The sequence below is a fragment of the Larus michahellis genome, chromosome 8 (genome assembly GCF_964199755.1).
Source record: "Larus michahellis chromosome 8, bLarMic1.1, whole genome shotgun sequence".
Taxonomy (NCBI): Eukaryota; Metazoa; Chordata; class Aves; order Charadriiformes; family Laridae; genus Larus; species Larus michahellis.
The window spans coordinates 32,574,992-32,589,142 of NC_133903.1; the positions used below are offsets into that span (position 1 = coordinate 32,574,992).

Below are 14,151 nucleotides of genomic sequence, written 5' to 3' on the forward strand. Positions count from 1 at the left end.
CCTAGTGAGGCGGTGGATTGCAGTGGGTTTTATTTACTTTATGTGGTATCTCTATATCTCTGTCAAACCAGCATATGAAGAGTAAGCAAAACTTCAGGCTGACTAATGAGTAAATACCAACATTGACTTCTCAATTTTGTCCCCTGAGGTCCAAAGGCAGAACCTTAACAAGACAATGGGAACCCTCCCATGGTTAAGCCACTCAAATCTAAACTGATTTATACTGAAATGGAAGTTTGACCATGTGCCTGATTAACTGTAATGACTCATAGCCAAAAAGGATGTGACTACGGGATACAGCAAAGCAAGACGGAGAACAAGCAGTAGCACAACTAGTTGCAGAAGCAGGATTTTCACAACCACGTTTGGTAGCATAGTGTGAAAGTCCATTAACGTGGATTAGGTAAAAGATAGCTTTCATTAGCAACTGCCAGTAACTTAAAACTGAAAGACAAAACATGCTTGGTGATTAAGCCATTTTAGCATTGTGTACCTTTGCACAAGTAAAAGCACCTGCACTCCTGGCTGGAGAGCAGATGCTCTGTCAAGAGGCCCACATTCCTCATGTAATGTAGGCCTTTGTTCACATGGAGAAACCCATGGTCAAATAGAGTGTAATTGGCCTGATTTGAGAAGTTCCCCACGATACCAAGTGCAGTGAGATCCCACTCAGCCATCAGCCACTCACCTCTGCAGAGCCAGCTCCTCCTCTACAGCCAGTTTGCCAGTCCCCCATGATGGGGGGTTGAGCAGGGGGATGTCAGCTCATGCAGGAGATGATAGGGACCTCAGTGCCATTTCTTGCAATCTTTGGAGAATGCTTTCATAAAAGTTCCATTTCCATTCATCAGAAAACCATATTCCTTTGTGGCAGCTATCTGCCCCAGACATCTGCCAAAATGAATTGACAGCCTTAATTCAATTGTCTTTTATACCATCTGCTGTGGACCTAGAGGATTGGCTACTCATCCCCTAACAGAAACACATAATGTCCTGGGTAGGGAGTTCCATTCCCTGATAACTGTATTCCTTATTTTCTTGAGAGTTCATTAATTTTTGTAAAGATTTTATTTGGCCCTGTCAACTTAAAGAAGGCTGGTGATTTACTGCCTTATCTTTCACTACACTATTTCAGATTGCTTTACATCATCATCGCTGCAGGTGCTGTTGGTCTATCCTAAATTTCTTTGGGTCTTGGTTATGTAAACGAACATAAAGAACATAATTTATTTCCAAATGGAAAGACAGACATGGCATTGTGTTAACAATGCACAAATGATTGATTTTGCAGCAGGCTTTTCAATGGGCAGAGCATCATGCGTTCTTGACTATGGAATTTCCTACAAAACAACCTTGTTTGTTGGGAGTGGGAACCCAGAAGCCAGAATTTTACTTTTTTATAGATTTTTCCAACTTTCTGGATGTGAGGGTAATCTTGAAAATCACAACTGCAATGCTGCAGCCTCTTTGAGTCTTCGGGTAGAATGGTCTCAATTGCCTTGCTAATGCTGGGCACCATTAGAAATTGTCTTTCATAATTTTAATATGAGTGAAACTGTCTTGAAATTTTCAGTTTGCAGTATGAAGTGTTATTAAAACAGAGAAATTGACATAGAGCTGTGGGTGCTATAGATCCTGCAGGGTTTTGGCCATAGTTCGGTTTGTCCAAGTACTCCTAACAGCATGCACGTTGGTGCAGAGCAGCCCGTGGAAATCCAGGTGATTCCACACTGGAGCTGGTCTACGTGCACAAAGGGGCAGGCAGAGAAGAGGCTCACGTGCCTTCCTGAGCCAGCAGAGCTGAATGCTGAATTAAGCACTGTCAGTCCCCACTTCCTATTTGTAGTTGTTGCTGAAGTGGTGTTGGGCATCTGTTACACGCTTACATGCCGGACTCTGTAGCAGTCCTGATTCAGAACGTTATCTTAATTCAAAATATTGGCTTAATTCCTACTGAAGTCAATGATGAATTTGTGTGCAGAAGTGCTTTCTTGAACATCTACCATAACTTTTTATCTTTTTTGTTTTGTTCATATTTTTAAATTTGTGTGGCATATGTATGAAATGCTGTATTGGTGCTAAATAATATCTCCAAGTGTATTAATCTACGCAACTGAAAAATTTCTCATATGTTCCCTTAGTTAAATATGAAAGAGCAGTTAATATTACCAGGTCACATGCTTAGAAATTAATCAGTATTTCAACCAAATGCTGTTATAGACCTCAAAAGAATAAAATCTTACCCACGTTTGCACATACTGTGTCTTTCTGCTTCAGCTTTTCCATCTGTCCTCACAGAAGACGTTGCACATGGTACTTCTGAACTGCTCTATCTATGTGTATGTGTATATACAAACTGGTACTTGTTTTACAGATCAAACTGGGTTTCTGACTTGCCACTTCCAAGTGGGAGTTGTTCTTGCTATTGTCGTAAGATGTGTAATGCCACTATGTACATCTTTCTTATTATCGGACATCAGAAATGTTTACAGGTCTGCTGAATTTCCTGACTTGTGCACTGCTGTGCCTATATAAAGAGCGCAAAATTATTTGGAGCATGAAATTGGATGTTCTCTTAGCTTTGGCCTGAGGGCTTTCCCTTGGTCCCTATACTTTGAAAGGTCCATAAAATTCTTTTCCTAAATAAATTCTTTTCTAGCATCTTTATCTAGTATCTTTTATTTTACTTTTCTTTCCCAGAATGCTCAATTAATATTCTTTTAAAATAAAAAGGTATAATGAAAAATGGAAAAAAAAAGGAAAATATTTATGAAATGCTATTGAAAATTGCTTGTCATGTACAAAAGATGGAAGCACAGACTGTTTGTGTTCCTTTTGCCGTGAATTATTTAAAGCGATACTGAAATTAGTCTTGTTCAAATCCTGAGGAACACGAGCTTTAGATTTCTCAGGTTCTTTGCTGGAATATGGGGTACCACAGTCCCTGTGAGCAGAGTGGAGTCCTTCTGTTCGGAGCCTTTATTTTCATCTCCTGTGACATTCTGCATATACTGTCTTTCAGAAAAGATTGGTAAGCACAGGATTTAAAGCAAAATCAGATGAACTGTTTTCCTCTCTTTTTGCTTATGATTATCAGATAGATTGTTAGTTAAAGTCTAATCTCACATCTCATGTTTGTTATAAAGAAAATCGCAAATGGAGAAAGAGAAAAAAAGCACGCATTTAAAACGCAGCTAACTGCCCAGAGTTGGGCACAAAAATTGACGATCTGGTTTTCAAAAGAAAAATAAAGAAGGAAAGGGGATTGAGAAACCACTTTCACTCAACATTTTTATTGAATTCAGGAGTTGTGCATGCTCAGCTCTCTTCTGAAATCTATTCATCGTTGCTTCTGGCATGACATGAAGTACAGATCCCTTCTCGATAGCGTGGGCTCAGCTTCCCTGAAGGGTCAGAGCCCAGGTTTTGCAATCCAGATTTTGAGGTAGCGAGAGGCTTTTGCATGTGCGTGCATGGCATTCCGGGCAGCTCGAGTTCTAGGAGTTTCTCTCTCTGCAGCCCTACAACTGTTCCTGTTTATGCAATCAGACAGATGTGAGTGTTTTTTGGGGTTTTTTAATAGCACTTTCAGATCCCTTGTCTGCAAACTGTAAAATTTTTAATGAATTTCTAATTGCAATATGCCAGTTCAGTAGAATAGTGCCATTACCTCCACTTTGCAGGGGATGTTGCAGAGGCACAGAGATGGAGGTGTGTCCGACCACTCACACACTAGTAAAATGTGGAATCCCTGGGCAGGATTTGGTCACAGTCCCAGCTTCCCTCATGCTGGCCGAGTACAAGATGGATTTCAGGTTATACATCAAATACATAAAATTTTGGTTAATGTAAATACTGGTAGTTTTTGCTTTTTGATAAAAACATGAATGATTCCGTATTCATTTATATAGGAAATATACATAAATAATTTTTAACAGGCAGTTATTCTAAAACATATTGATGCGCTTCACTGAATGATTTACTTTTCCAATTATTTTTGCGTGAGTAATGGTAGTAGAATCTGACCCTTATATGGTGCTTCCTATCAACATTTTGTGTGTACATTTTACTGTGTTTTAAATTGCACCCTAACAATTATACCATTGATTTAGCTGTTGATCAGTGAATAGTGTTTGTCACAATATTTTATGAACAACAAAAATGTTATTCAGTAGCATTTTTGATGAATCATATTCAATTCTGATCATTTCTGGCCTGAACGTCTGGAGGAAAAAATAAAATAGAATGAGGATAGTAACCAAGTAAAATCATTCTCCCTTGAAACACAAAGAGTTTGCTGGCTGCAGCTGGCAGCCCCAGGAGGGCGAGGAAGCTGCCCAGCAGGCAGAGTTGGTATGGGAACCGTTCTCCACTCAGCTGGCTGATTTTTATTTTTTTTTTTCCCCCTATGTACTCCCTATCCTTTTAAGAAACAGAAGCTAGATGTCTGTCAGCCAGTGCTGGTTAGGATCTTCTCTTAATGCTGGAAGAAATCTGGGTCATGAGAGATGGCTGAGACTAGCAGGATAGTTTAGAGCGATGCTGCTCGGAGATGTGAGGCTGGGACTTTGGCTCATGGAGCGCAGGGACTGCTGAGGGTCCTGTTAAGCTTGGAGCAAGCAGCTGTAGGAACACAAATGACAGATCACTGGAAAACGAAATTTTTGTGGAGGGTTTGCTATAGCCACATCTTTATTCTGATTTGTGCCCCTCTGCTGTGGTTTAAGGGTCTTTCAAAGGCTGGGGCTGTGCAGGCAGAGTAACTGAGCGCAGTAAAAGCCAGCGCTGCGCACTGGAGGTACGGAGCGATGGCACGTGCGTTACTCTGCCGTGGAATAAGGCACCTAGTTTTCTTTAAGGCTGAACTGCACAATCGTCAGGGAATTCAATTAAGCAGTCACGTCATTCTTGTGAGCACATAACGTCAGATCCTCACTCTGACTCCAGTGTGCTCGTCTGAACCACGGGACCTGTTCTCATCACAGACAGCAGCTGACTCCCCCCAGCCCCGGCCTTGGGCTCTGTGACTGGGATGCTCCAGTAGCAGCAAACAGCACTGCAGTCCTCAGGTCACCACTCCTGTGAGCCACTCGGCATCTCCTGCAAGTGTGAGAAATTCTGTATTCAGGGCAGTATCTGTGATTTTTGCAGCAATGCTGAATTACTGGGAGCTTCACCTTGGTGAGAGGGGAAGAACTGTCCTGTGGGAATGGTGCAGTTACTCCCTGTGCATTCACCTGTGTCACTACACCAGAGGTATTCTGTGACTGCAGCTTTGGGCTGTGTCTGTCCCCAGCCCCTACTGGTGAGGGTCTCGAGAGCCAGGTGCTGTCAGAGCAGTCCCCAGGAACAACCCGCTGCACCTTTGCAGCAGTGCTGAGTGTTGCACTCTGGTGGATCGCTGCTCTGTGGTTCATCATACTCTGGTCTCTCTGGCATGGGGCCCTTTGCCACCACTCAGCCCTCCTTGGCCTGCCCTCAGCCCTTGGCCAAGGTGAAGTCATGGCACTCCTGTGGCACCTTTATATGTCCTTCTTCATTACAAAAACCCCACCAAACCGAAATGTGATGCATAGAAACCAAAGAAGTGGTTTGTTATGGACTAGCCACTTGTGATAGCAAAAGGATGGATTTGTGAATTTACCCAATGCTAGGTTGTTGTTTGGGCATCCTGTTTGTAACATAGACTTTGTCCACGAATTTGTGAAAGCCTGTCTCAAATTTTGTGGTTTTCTGTTTAGTTTGTTTTTTAATCTTAGTATTCCCTTTCTAACACTGGAAATGTTGCTGTCCTTTTCTCCATCTTGTCTGACTGAAACTTTTCCAGGCCTAAGTTGTCTCATACAGCATCCATAGAACATAGCACCAAGCAGTTATGGTTAGGATTGAGGAATACTGATATTTCTGCATTATAAATAAAATTAAATTAAGAGGAAGCAGTCTCACCTTGAAAGTCAGACTTTCATCTAAAACTCCTTACTGGCTTAGAATACAACACGCATCTAAGCTGCCCCCCAAAAAAGAAAAAGATTAAAGGAAATGTTATGGTCTCTTTTCAGAGGCTATGTTTTCTTTCCATTTGGATTGTGCTTTGATCCTATTTTGTAGAAAAGCTAAGTATTTGCAAATCCAGGTGATGTCAGTTGGAGACATAGATGTTCAGAGCACCTGAATATCAACTGTTTATCTCCGTCATCTGCACTCCTCCTTCAGCTCCCCCAGGCCTGTTAGCTACTTTTGTTTAGGTCTTTAACATAGCAGTAGATCAGAGAAAAATATTATTACGAAAATGAAAATCTCATAGACAGATGTCATTTCTTCATAGAAAAAAAAATGTTCATTTCTTTTTAAAAATCACTGCCTGCACCTCTTTGGAAATCACTGATTACAGTCCCCGCTGACATAATGCTCCCAGTAGGTAAAGAGCTGTTGATCTAAAGACTTCATGCTAATAGATCTCTACCAAACAGAAAATATTTCTGATTTCAACAGCCTTTATATTATCAGTGGCTAAAATACTGTTATTCATGCAGTACTAAACTGATTATGGTTTGACATTTGAGCTGATTCCAAGTTGTCTCTGTTTTGCAGAGCAAAGGACCCATTTTCTATTGCTGGCAAAATTATGTAAAAAGTAATGTGCAGTCAGGAAGAGATCTACAATACCAGATAATGCTTTTATCTTGAAGGAACTCAGAGATAGGTAGAGAAGCAAGCCAGATATTTAAATGAACCATGGTCCAATGAGATAGTCTGAGATGAAGAAGTTTGCCCCTGTCTCACACTCCCACCAATAGTCAGTTCTCAGCCGCAGCATTATGGCCAAAACTCTTGAGAACTGTGCTGCCTTCAGCTGTGCTCTGTAGCTCCCCAGCACGAATAGAGGTGGAAACTGCAAAAACATGTGAGTAGGGAATTGAGAGGACAATGCAAGGGCTGCACGTTCTTTCCTCCTTCTGTTTATCATAAACAGTATGTGTTCAGCAAATCCAGAACCAGCCCGTTGGTACCATTAAGCAGGGCAACATGGAGCAAGTGTTTCTATCTGCTCGTGGTGGATGTGGGAAAGGACTATCAAGGAAGGTATAGCAGGGCTAGAAAAGTCATAAATAAAGTTAGGGACCAGCCCTTGAGGACAGACAAGTTTATCACGGTATCTGTCTCTTGACTTTATACATGCACAAATACTGAAAATGTACAAAAGGCAAAGCAAACACAGCTTTTCTTTTGCAGGAAGCACAAAATTGCCAAGCAAATATCACAGACGGTCTTCCGTTCCTCATGTATAGGTGTTTCTTAATGACTGTGGATAGTAGCCAACGTTTCACAGTTGAAGTAACTGCTACATCGGGGTTTGATATTCTTCCCTCTTGGAGACAATTCACGTGGTGAAAAGTGCTCCCCACAAAAGAGTCTGGACTGTATCCCAAAGATTGCCACCACCCACTGTACAACTAAAAATAATTACAAATGCAAATTTGGTGAAAAGGAGTTTAATAGGGAAATTTCACGACTGCACTAGAGAAGTTGTGGTTTAGCACGAAGATAGGTCTGATTGCTTGAGCATGTGGGTGCTATGGTAACTCCGTTTCACCATTTGGAAGCACTTAAGCTCTAAACCACAGTATGCTGCACCCTCTTCCTTTTGAGTAGGGTTCTGTAGAAGAAAAACAGAAGTAAACAGCATGAGAGAAACCACAGAGCAGCAAAGGCATCGTTAGCTGTAGTTGTACAAGTGGGTTACTGTAGTTAAAGTCCTCCTATGAAGACTGAGGATGTTATTTGAAGTGCAGTGCAATTGGTAGAAATGCCTGCCTTCTGCCTGCTAAATACACAGTATTCCTGGATATTTATTTTAAGTTTGCACAGACTGTGTATAAGGCAAAAAGTATTTGAATTGCCGCTTTTAGTTTTTGTTCTACTTCAGGTCTATGGTTTTGAGAAATTCTAGATATCATGAAATCAATATTTCTTGAGGGAAATTTCTGTTTTTCTCTGTGTTTTTATTTTTCTCTGGAAAAAATTAAACTCTTACATTTATTTTGCATAATCAGAATAAAAAAAGATTTATATTTTTTTTACATGCTCAGAAATATTTAATTTGATTTCAGGTTAGTTGAGAACATATACTGTTTCAGTATTTTTCTTGTGCTTTTCTTTTTATCCTTTCCTTAAGATGGGCTCTGTATGTTAGTAGAAGTTATGCTTGGTATTAATTTGTTTTAGCTGATGAATGTTGACAAACTTTGGTGTTTGTACTTCCTCCTCTTTCCTGAGCCTGCAACATTGTGTTCCTCCTTGTATCTGACGGCTATAAATTCTTCTTAATTCCACCTCTTTCTTCTGGATGCTGCCCTTGTACTTGATATTGCTAGTTCGTTTTTTGCCTTCTCCAATGCTGTAAATGCTACTTAACGCTTATAGTGGACTCTGAAATTGTGGAGGTGAGAGACAACTCCCATCCTGGAAACTGGACAGCAAGGAGAGGGTCTTGGATGTTAGGAATCGAGAACAAGCATTAATTTCAGCTGTCAATTTGCATTAAAAAAAAAAAGACTGCATCCTCTTATATTTAGCTGCAGTGTAGACTATGCCTTCCACAATGCAATTCAGGTCTGAGCGCTTGTAGGTGTCTTGGGAGCGAAAAAGCCTTTGGCTCCCCAGGTATATCCTTCAACCAAAGGTTAAAGGTGGCAGGAAAGAGTGACAGGATCAGGCTCTTAAGCGATGTTTGCAGTGTGTTAAGGAGCTACTACGGGGGGCAATTATTAACGGACTTGTATAAAAGGAAATATTTTCAGAAATTCAAATGGAAATTATTTTAATTATCATTTTGGACAGTCAGAATGATTATTACATCCTGATGCCAAAAGGAAACAATTGGCATTTCTCAATCAAAACATTTTAGAATTTCTGTCAAATTAAAATTTACAATTTCAACATTTTATCACTAATTTCTGGTGCGAATAAATATTGTAAATATTGCCTGTGGGAACAGAAATTCTAAAACTTATTTAGTGTTAATTCTCAGCTACAGTAACTGTATAGCATTCCTATGATTGCTGTAGGACTATGAAGATTTTTACCAATTAGATTATGGATTACATTGAAGTGATTTTGTGGCGGCATCTTCAATGACCAAAAGCATAGGCATTTTTTTAGGACCCTCTGAAATGTCCAAGTTACCCGAGAACTTTCTACAGATTAAACTCAACTGAGTAACTTGGTTTTTGACTCAGAGCATGAAAAAGTCACGTTTTTTTTTTTAATGTGAACTTTATATTTTTTATAATTTTCAAAAAGCAGGAGTTTGTTCAGAAACTGGAACAGTTTGGGTTTTTTTTTTCCCCCGGAGGTAGTGATAAAGAATAAAGTGTAATTCTGCAGTCTGTGATTATGAAAGCACTTCAGCACACATGATCCTACCTATAAAATTTGAGGGGTCCTCTGTGGTATAGAATTACTCAGATGTTTAAGTGTTTGCTAGCCTATTCATAGGTCTGCCCAGATGTATTTATAAAGTAGCAATGGATCCCTTTATTTCGTGTTTGCAGGAAAAAGAAGCAGTAACATCTCTGGCCCTGATGCTCATTTACTTTAAGGTCCCTTTAGCTGGTTCTGGCAGCACAAGGGAGCCTTAAAGTAGGTGTGAATTACATCCTATCCCACTTGAAGTTTAAAAATAAATCAAAGGGCAGCTGGCAGCATTTTGTAAGGCTCCTTGCCTTACTCACCCTTCACCTCCCACCAGGAACTGTTCTTTTTTTCGCAATTTAGTATTGGCTTGCAGTGGAGCTGACTAATGTCCGTGCTGTTTGCTAGAAGACCCCCTCAAAGAGCTTTTACTCCATCTGAACAAGTAGACCACATCCTGTTGCTTTCTGTGCAGATGCGAAGAGCCCTGACCCCGCTGAAGAGGTGCCGTTCAGCTGTAAAAAGAGGGAAGGCAGAATCTGGACCTACTCTAGCTGCTTTGTGTGAAGTGCTGCTCGAGTGGGGGTTGCTGGGGTCTGTCCAATATGCCGAAGGGTGGAAAGAGCCTGGGAAAAGGGCAGCAGCTCTGCAGAATCACTAAGCTTTTTTCCTGGCAGAAAAAAAAAAACCAACTGTCTGCCCCTGGTTTTGCAAACCTGATGCTGAGAGAAAGGATTACTTCCTCTGCCCCCTGCCCAGCTCTGGCAGAGACACGCTGAGCGCAGGTGGATGTGAAGAGCCAGCTGGTGTGGCACCAGGCTGGATTAAACACCAAACGCACTATTAGCAGAAAGGGATCCTCCTTTCCACGTTTCTCTGTGCTGTGTGGTCAAGGAATGCAATAGTGCAGCACTCCTGTGCTCAGAGGGGACAGCCGGAGCTGCTGGCGTGCAACTGCCCTCCCCTGCCCAGCCCAGCAGGAGATACAGGCCCCGGTCCGTTTTACCCACTGTGCAAATTAAGCAGCAGAATGGAGTTAAAAGGCACATTCCCTGTCATCAGCTAATGTATTTTTGCCCATACAAACAGGATCGTGTTTTTAGGCTCTTAACGTAGATTCAACAGTATCTACATCTTATCAGCTGGAGTTTCCTTTAATAACATGCAGGCACAGGAAATGTGCACTGGCACTTCCTTCTGCTCGAGAAGATCAGAGCCTGGACTTACTTGGAACACAGTGTCTTTTAGCATATCCTAGGTCTGAGTTGTCTTCTGTTGAGTCGCTTGGTCCTACCAAAGGGAAAGCACTTTCACTTTATTCTGTCTTTCCTGAGAGGACAGTTGCGAGCCGTAACTTCTTATATGGGTGCAACCGCAGTTCGTTACTGCAGCAGCGATACAGCAGCTCCGGTACCTCCGAATGTGACCCGTACAGCCTGCCGTCCTTGGGGTTTGAAGTGTTTGGATTTTCTTTGTGGCCTGGCTTCTCTCGCAGTTTTTCCATTTACTCTTCTTGTTGAACATTGAAACGTTTCTTCAAACTATGGTAGTCCCACATTTTGCTCCCAGGCCCTGTTTATCTTTGAGCTTTCAGGAGAAAGGGTGGTCAGCTCATCCGTTTTAGGTGTATTTCATTGACAGCCTGTCACCCCGTCTAAAACCTTTCTTTCAAGCAGCAGCTGCACTCTGTCTGCCAACTGGTAGCCAGAGAGGAAAGGGAACGAAAGCCTTAGCCAAGCTCTCATCCCCCCATGGGATGTGCTGGTTGTATCTTTTTGCAGGGCACCTCAAACGTTACTGCTGGGTTGCAAATCTTTCGGGTAAGTGAGCAGGAACCAACTGGTGGCCAAATCAAAAGAAGGGAAAGGGAAGCTTAGTAAAGTAGTAGTAGTTCCTTCAGTAGTAGGAAATTTTTGTACACTTTAATTCTTCCACTTGGGTTGTCTGAGCCTATTGTATGCATATTATCTTAAAAATGTCTTATGGCTGGATGCAGTTTAAGATTTGAGAAAAGGTTTGGGATAGCTCCTGTTTAAACCCAGATCAATTTGCTTAGTTTGGTAATCACCAGGCCTTCCTACCACACAGCATGTTTTTGGGGGGTTGGACATCCTTATTAAATTTTAAAGACAGGCTTAGATTTCAGCCTTCAGGATTCCAGAGATATGTTTTGGAATATAAACATGAGCAGACAGGTTTGACTTTGAGGTTAACTTTCTTAACCCAAGGTGAACTCCGACATATTTGTTCACTGCGGGACATTTTTTTGAAAAATAAGTTAATTGTAGCAATATGCCTATTAATATTGGAGTAACACAGTCTGGTGTGTTGGGATCCTTCTTTATTTTCTTTCCGCTTACCTCTCAGTAAGGTTGGGGAAACGTAGCCGCTTTGCTGTTTGAGTGGAGTTTTTTAGTGTTCTGGTGCCACCTATTGAATTCTTTTCAACTGCATCTTATTCCATTGCTATAATAAATCATATAATAGAATGGTGTCATAGAAGAGCAGGAGACCTTTAGAATGCTTATAAGGACATAAAACTGCCATGAAATGTTAAAATGTCGGTAATTATTTGGAGGGAAAAAATGGGAAATCCAGGACTATTATTTCCCAAACTGTTTTAAGAAGTGATCTGCTCTAGTTGACGCTGGCCTGAGCAGGGCAGTCGGACTAGACAGTCTCTTGAGGTCACTTCCAACCTTGAGTTCTATGACCATGTGTAACATTTAGCCTCTGTGACTGGGAGTGAGAAGTAAACCTCACGTTATATTTAAGCTGGTAGCATTTTTCCTAACTTTACAAGGGAGAAGACAGGGAAATGACTTTAACAGGAATCTTAAGGAATTGAATGCGGCAATCATAAATACAACACTGTGACAGCCTTTTGAGCCCTCTTTTGCTCATGTTATATTACTTCACTTGGAAGAGGGACTCTTGAAATATGTATTTTTGTCTCCATCACGTCTGCATTAGAGAACAGTAAATAGAACAGGTATTTCTAAATGTTTCACTGATCTCTGAGCAGTGTTTCATTTAGGAATTTTTCTGCAACTCCTTTTATTCTTTTCTTGGAAACAGTTATTTAAGTGAAAGTTGGTCTGTGTAGATGCTCACAGAAAGTTAATTTTGAGCTTGAGGTACATTTAACGTGCTCAACCAAAGTAAGATTTGGGAAGGAGGGGGAATAATTGATTCTTCAGCTGATAAGCCAGATGAAGAAAGAAAAATATATTACGGAATTTAGAGTGACCAACTGCCTGCTTTAAAACAATGAATTTAAAAAATCATGAAGATACATTGAAAACTAATTGCTCGTGGGAAATATGAATGAATACACAGGTTAGCTTTTACAAGATTCCTTGGCAGTTTAATGTGTACTGTTACATTATACAATTGCTGTTAATAAATGTTCCAGTCCTTACCGGAGATTTCAGATGCTGAAGATACATTGATAATTCAAAAGATCATCTATGTTTTTGTTTCTTATCTGTAACATCTCTCAGGTTAGGAAGCTTCATCTGCTAACGTTCTGTAGCTCTGAGGAATATAGGTGGTCCTGTGTTTCAGTGGAGATATACATAGATAAATGGGTTAGGATACTAGTGCTGTTACTGTAGTGGCTTCTTAACCCGTGGTATTCAGTCTGCTGTTAGTGTACTACATTTTTTACGGGTTATATCCTTACAATTAAGAGCAATTTTATTTTGACAGTTTCATATGATTTCAGACAAACTGTAGGCAGGCCTGTATCCTCATCTCATGGACCAGGTTTTAGGCAACACACCTCCCCACTCCTATAAATGAAGGATGAAGTAGCTAGCTCTGCATTACTAATTTTAGCCGAGCTTCATGTCACTTCTGTTGGTACTTTTTCTTTAAAATATCAGACTACTGGCTTTTTCCAATTCAAATATGTGGGAAGATATCTGAAATAATGTACAGTCCACAACAAATTCAACTACTCACTAGAAAAGTATTTACAAGACTTTAGCTTTTGTTTACATTCATTTTTATATCATGCCTTATACACATTTCATGTCAGTTGGGAGTGTAAAGAAATTGCTCACTCTCTACAGGTGACTTTGTTGTCACTGCTCGTGCTTTTTTTAATGGCTGTTGTTGGTCTTCTGAACTGTCCATACGGGGTGCAGAATCCGTGGTGGCTATTGACCAGCCAACACGTGTGCTGCTGCTTGTTAGATCGATAAGGAGAAAATCTTTGGAGTCCCGGGAGATCTGCCTATGTTGAGCTTCTGTGTCAGAGATGAGAGACATGGTTTTGACCCTGGCGCGTGTAAAGGGCAACAGAACACGTATCCTTCATAAGTATTGCAGTTTTCCACATGAACCTGGATTTTTGTTTTAAAGGCTGAAGGAGTTCATTTTCAAAAGCGTAGAGCTACAACAGTTGTGAAGTACCATGTAGGGAAGCGGAAGTAACAGAGAAATTGTAAACAGTGAAGTACTGTCTGAAAAACACACATGACAAAAAAAAATTAAAAAATTCCAGGAAAGCCACATAGTGGGAAAGAACTAGTAGAAAAGGGGAGAGAAAGGAAGAGCCAAACAGGTGGATGGAAGTTTGTGGACAGTCACAACAAGGAATGTGTGAACAAGTGGAAGTTTATTCCTTGCTGCAAGTGTAGCAGGCGGTGTTAGAGAGAGACATCTTGAGGGAACAAGCATGCTTTTGGAATGGCTTTCAGGATTCTTATGCCAAAATGGAAGCTTCTAATC

The 14,151-nt window shown here is 40.9% G+C and overlaps 1 protein-coding gene across 6 annotated transcripts in view; it reads left to right on the plus strand.

The window, feature by feature from the left end:
- The window catches only part of PTPRC (protein tyrosine phosphatase receptor type C), a 63,962-nt gene that overhangs the window by 18,864 nt on the left and 30,947 nt on the right, over positions 1 to 14,151 (plus strand). The gene's annotated exons all lie outside the window — the stretch shown is intronic.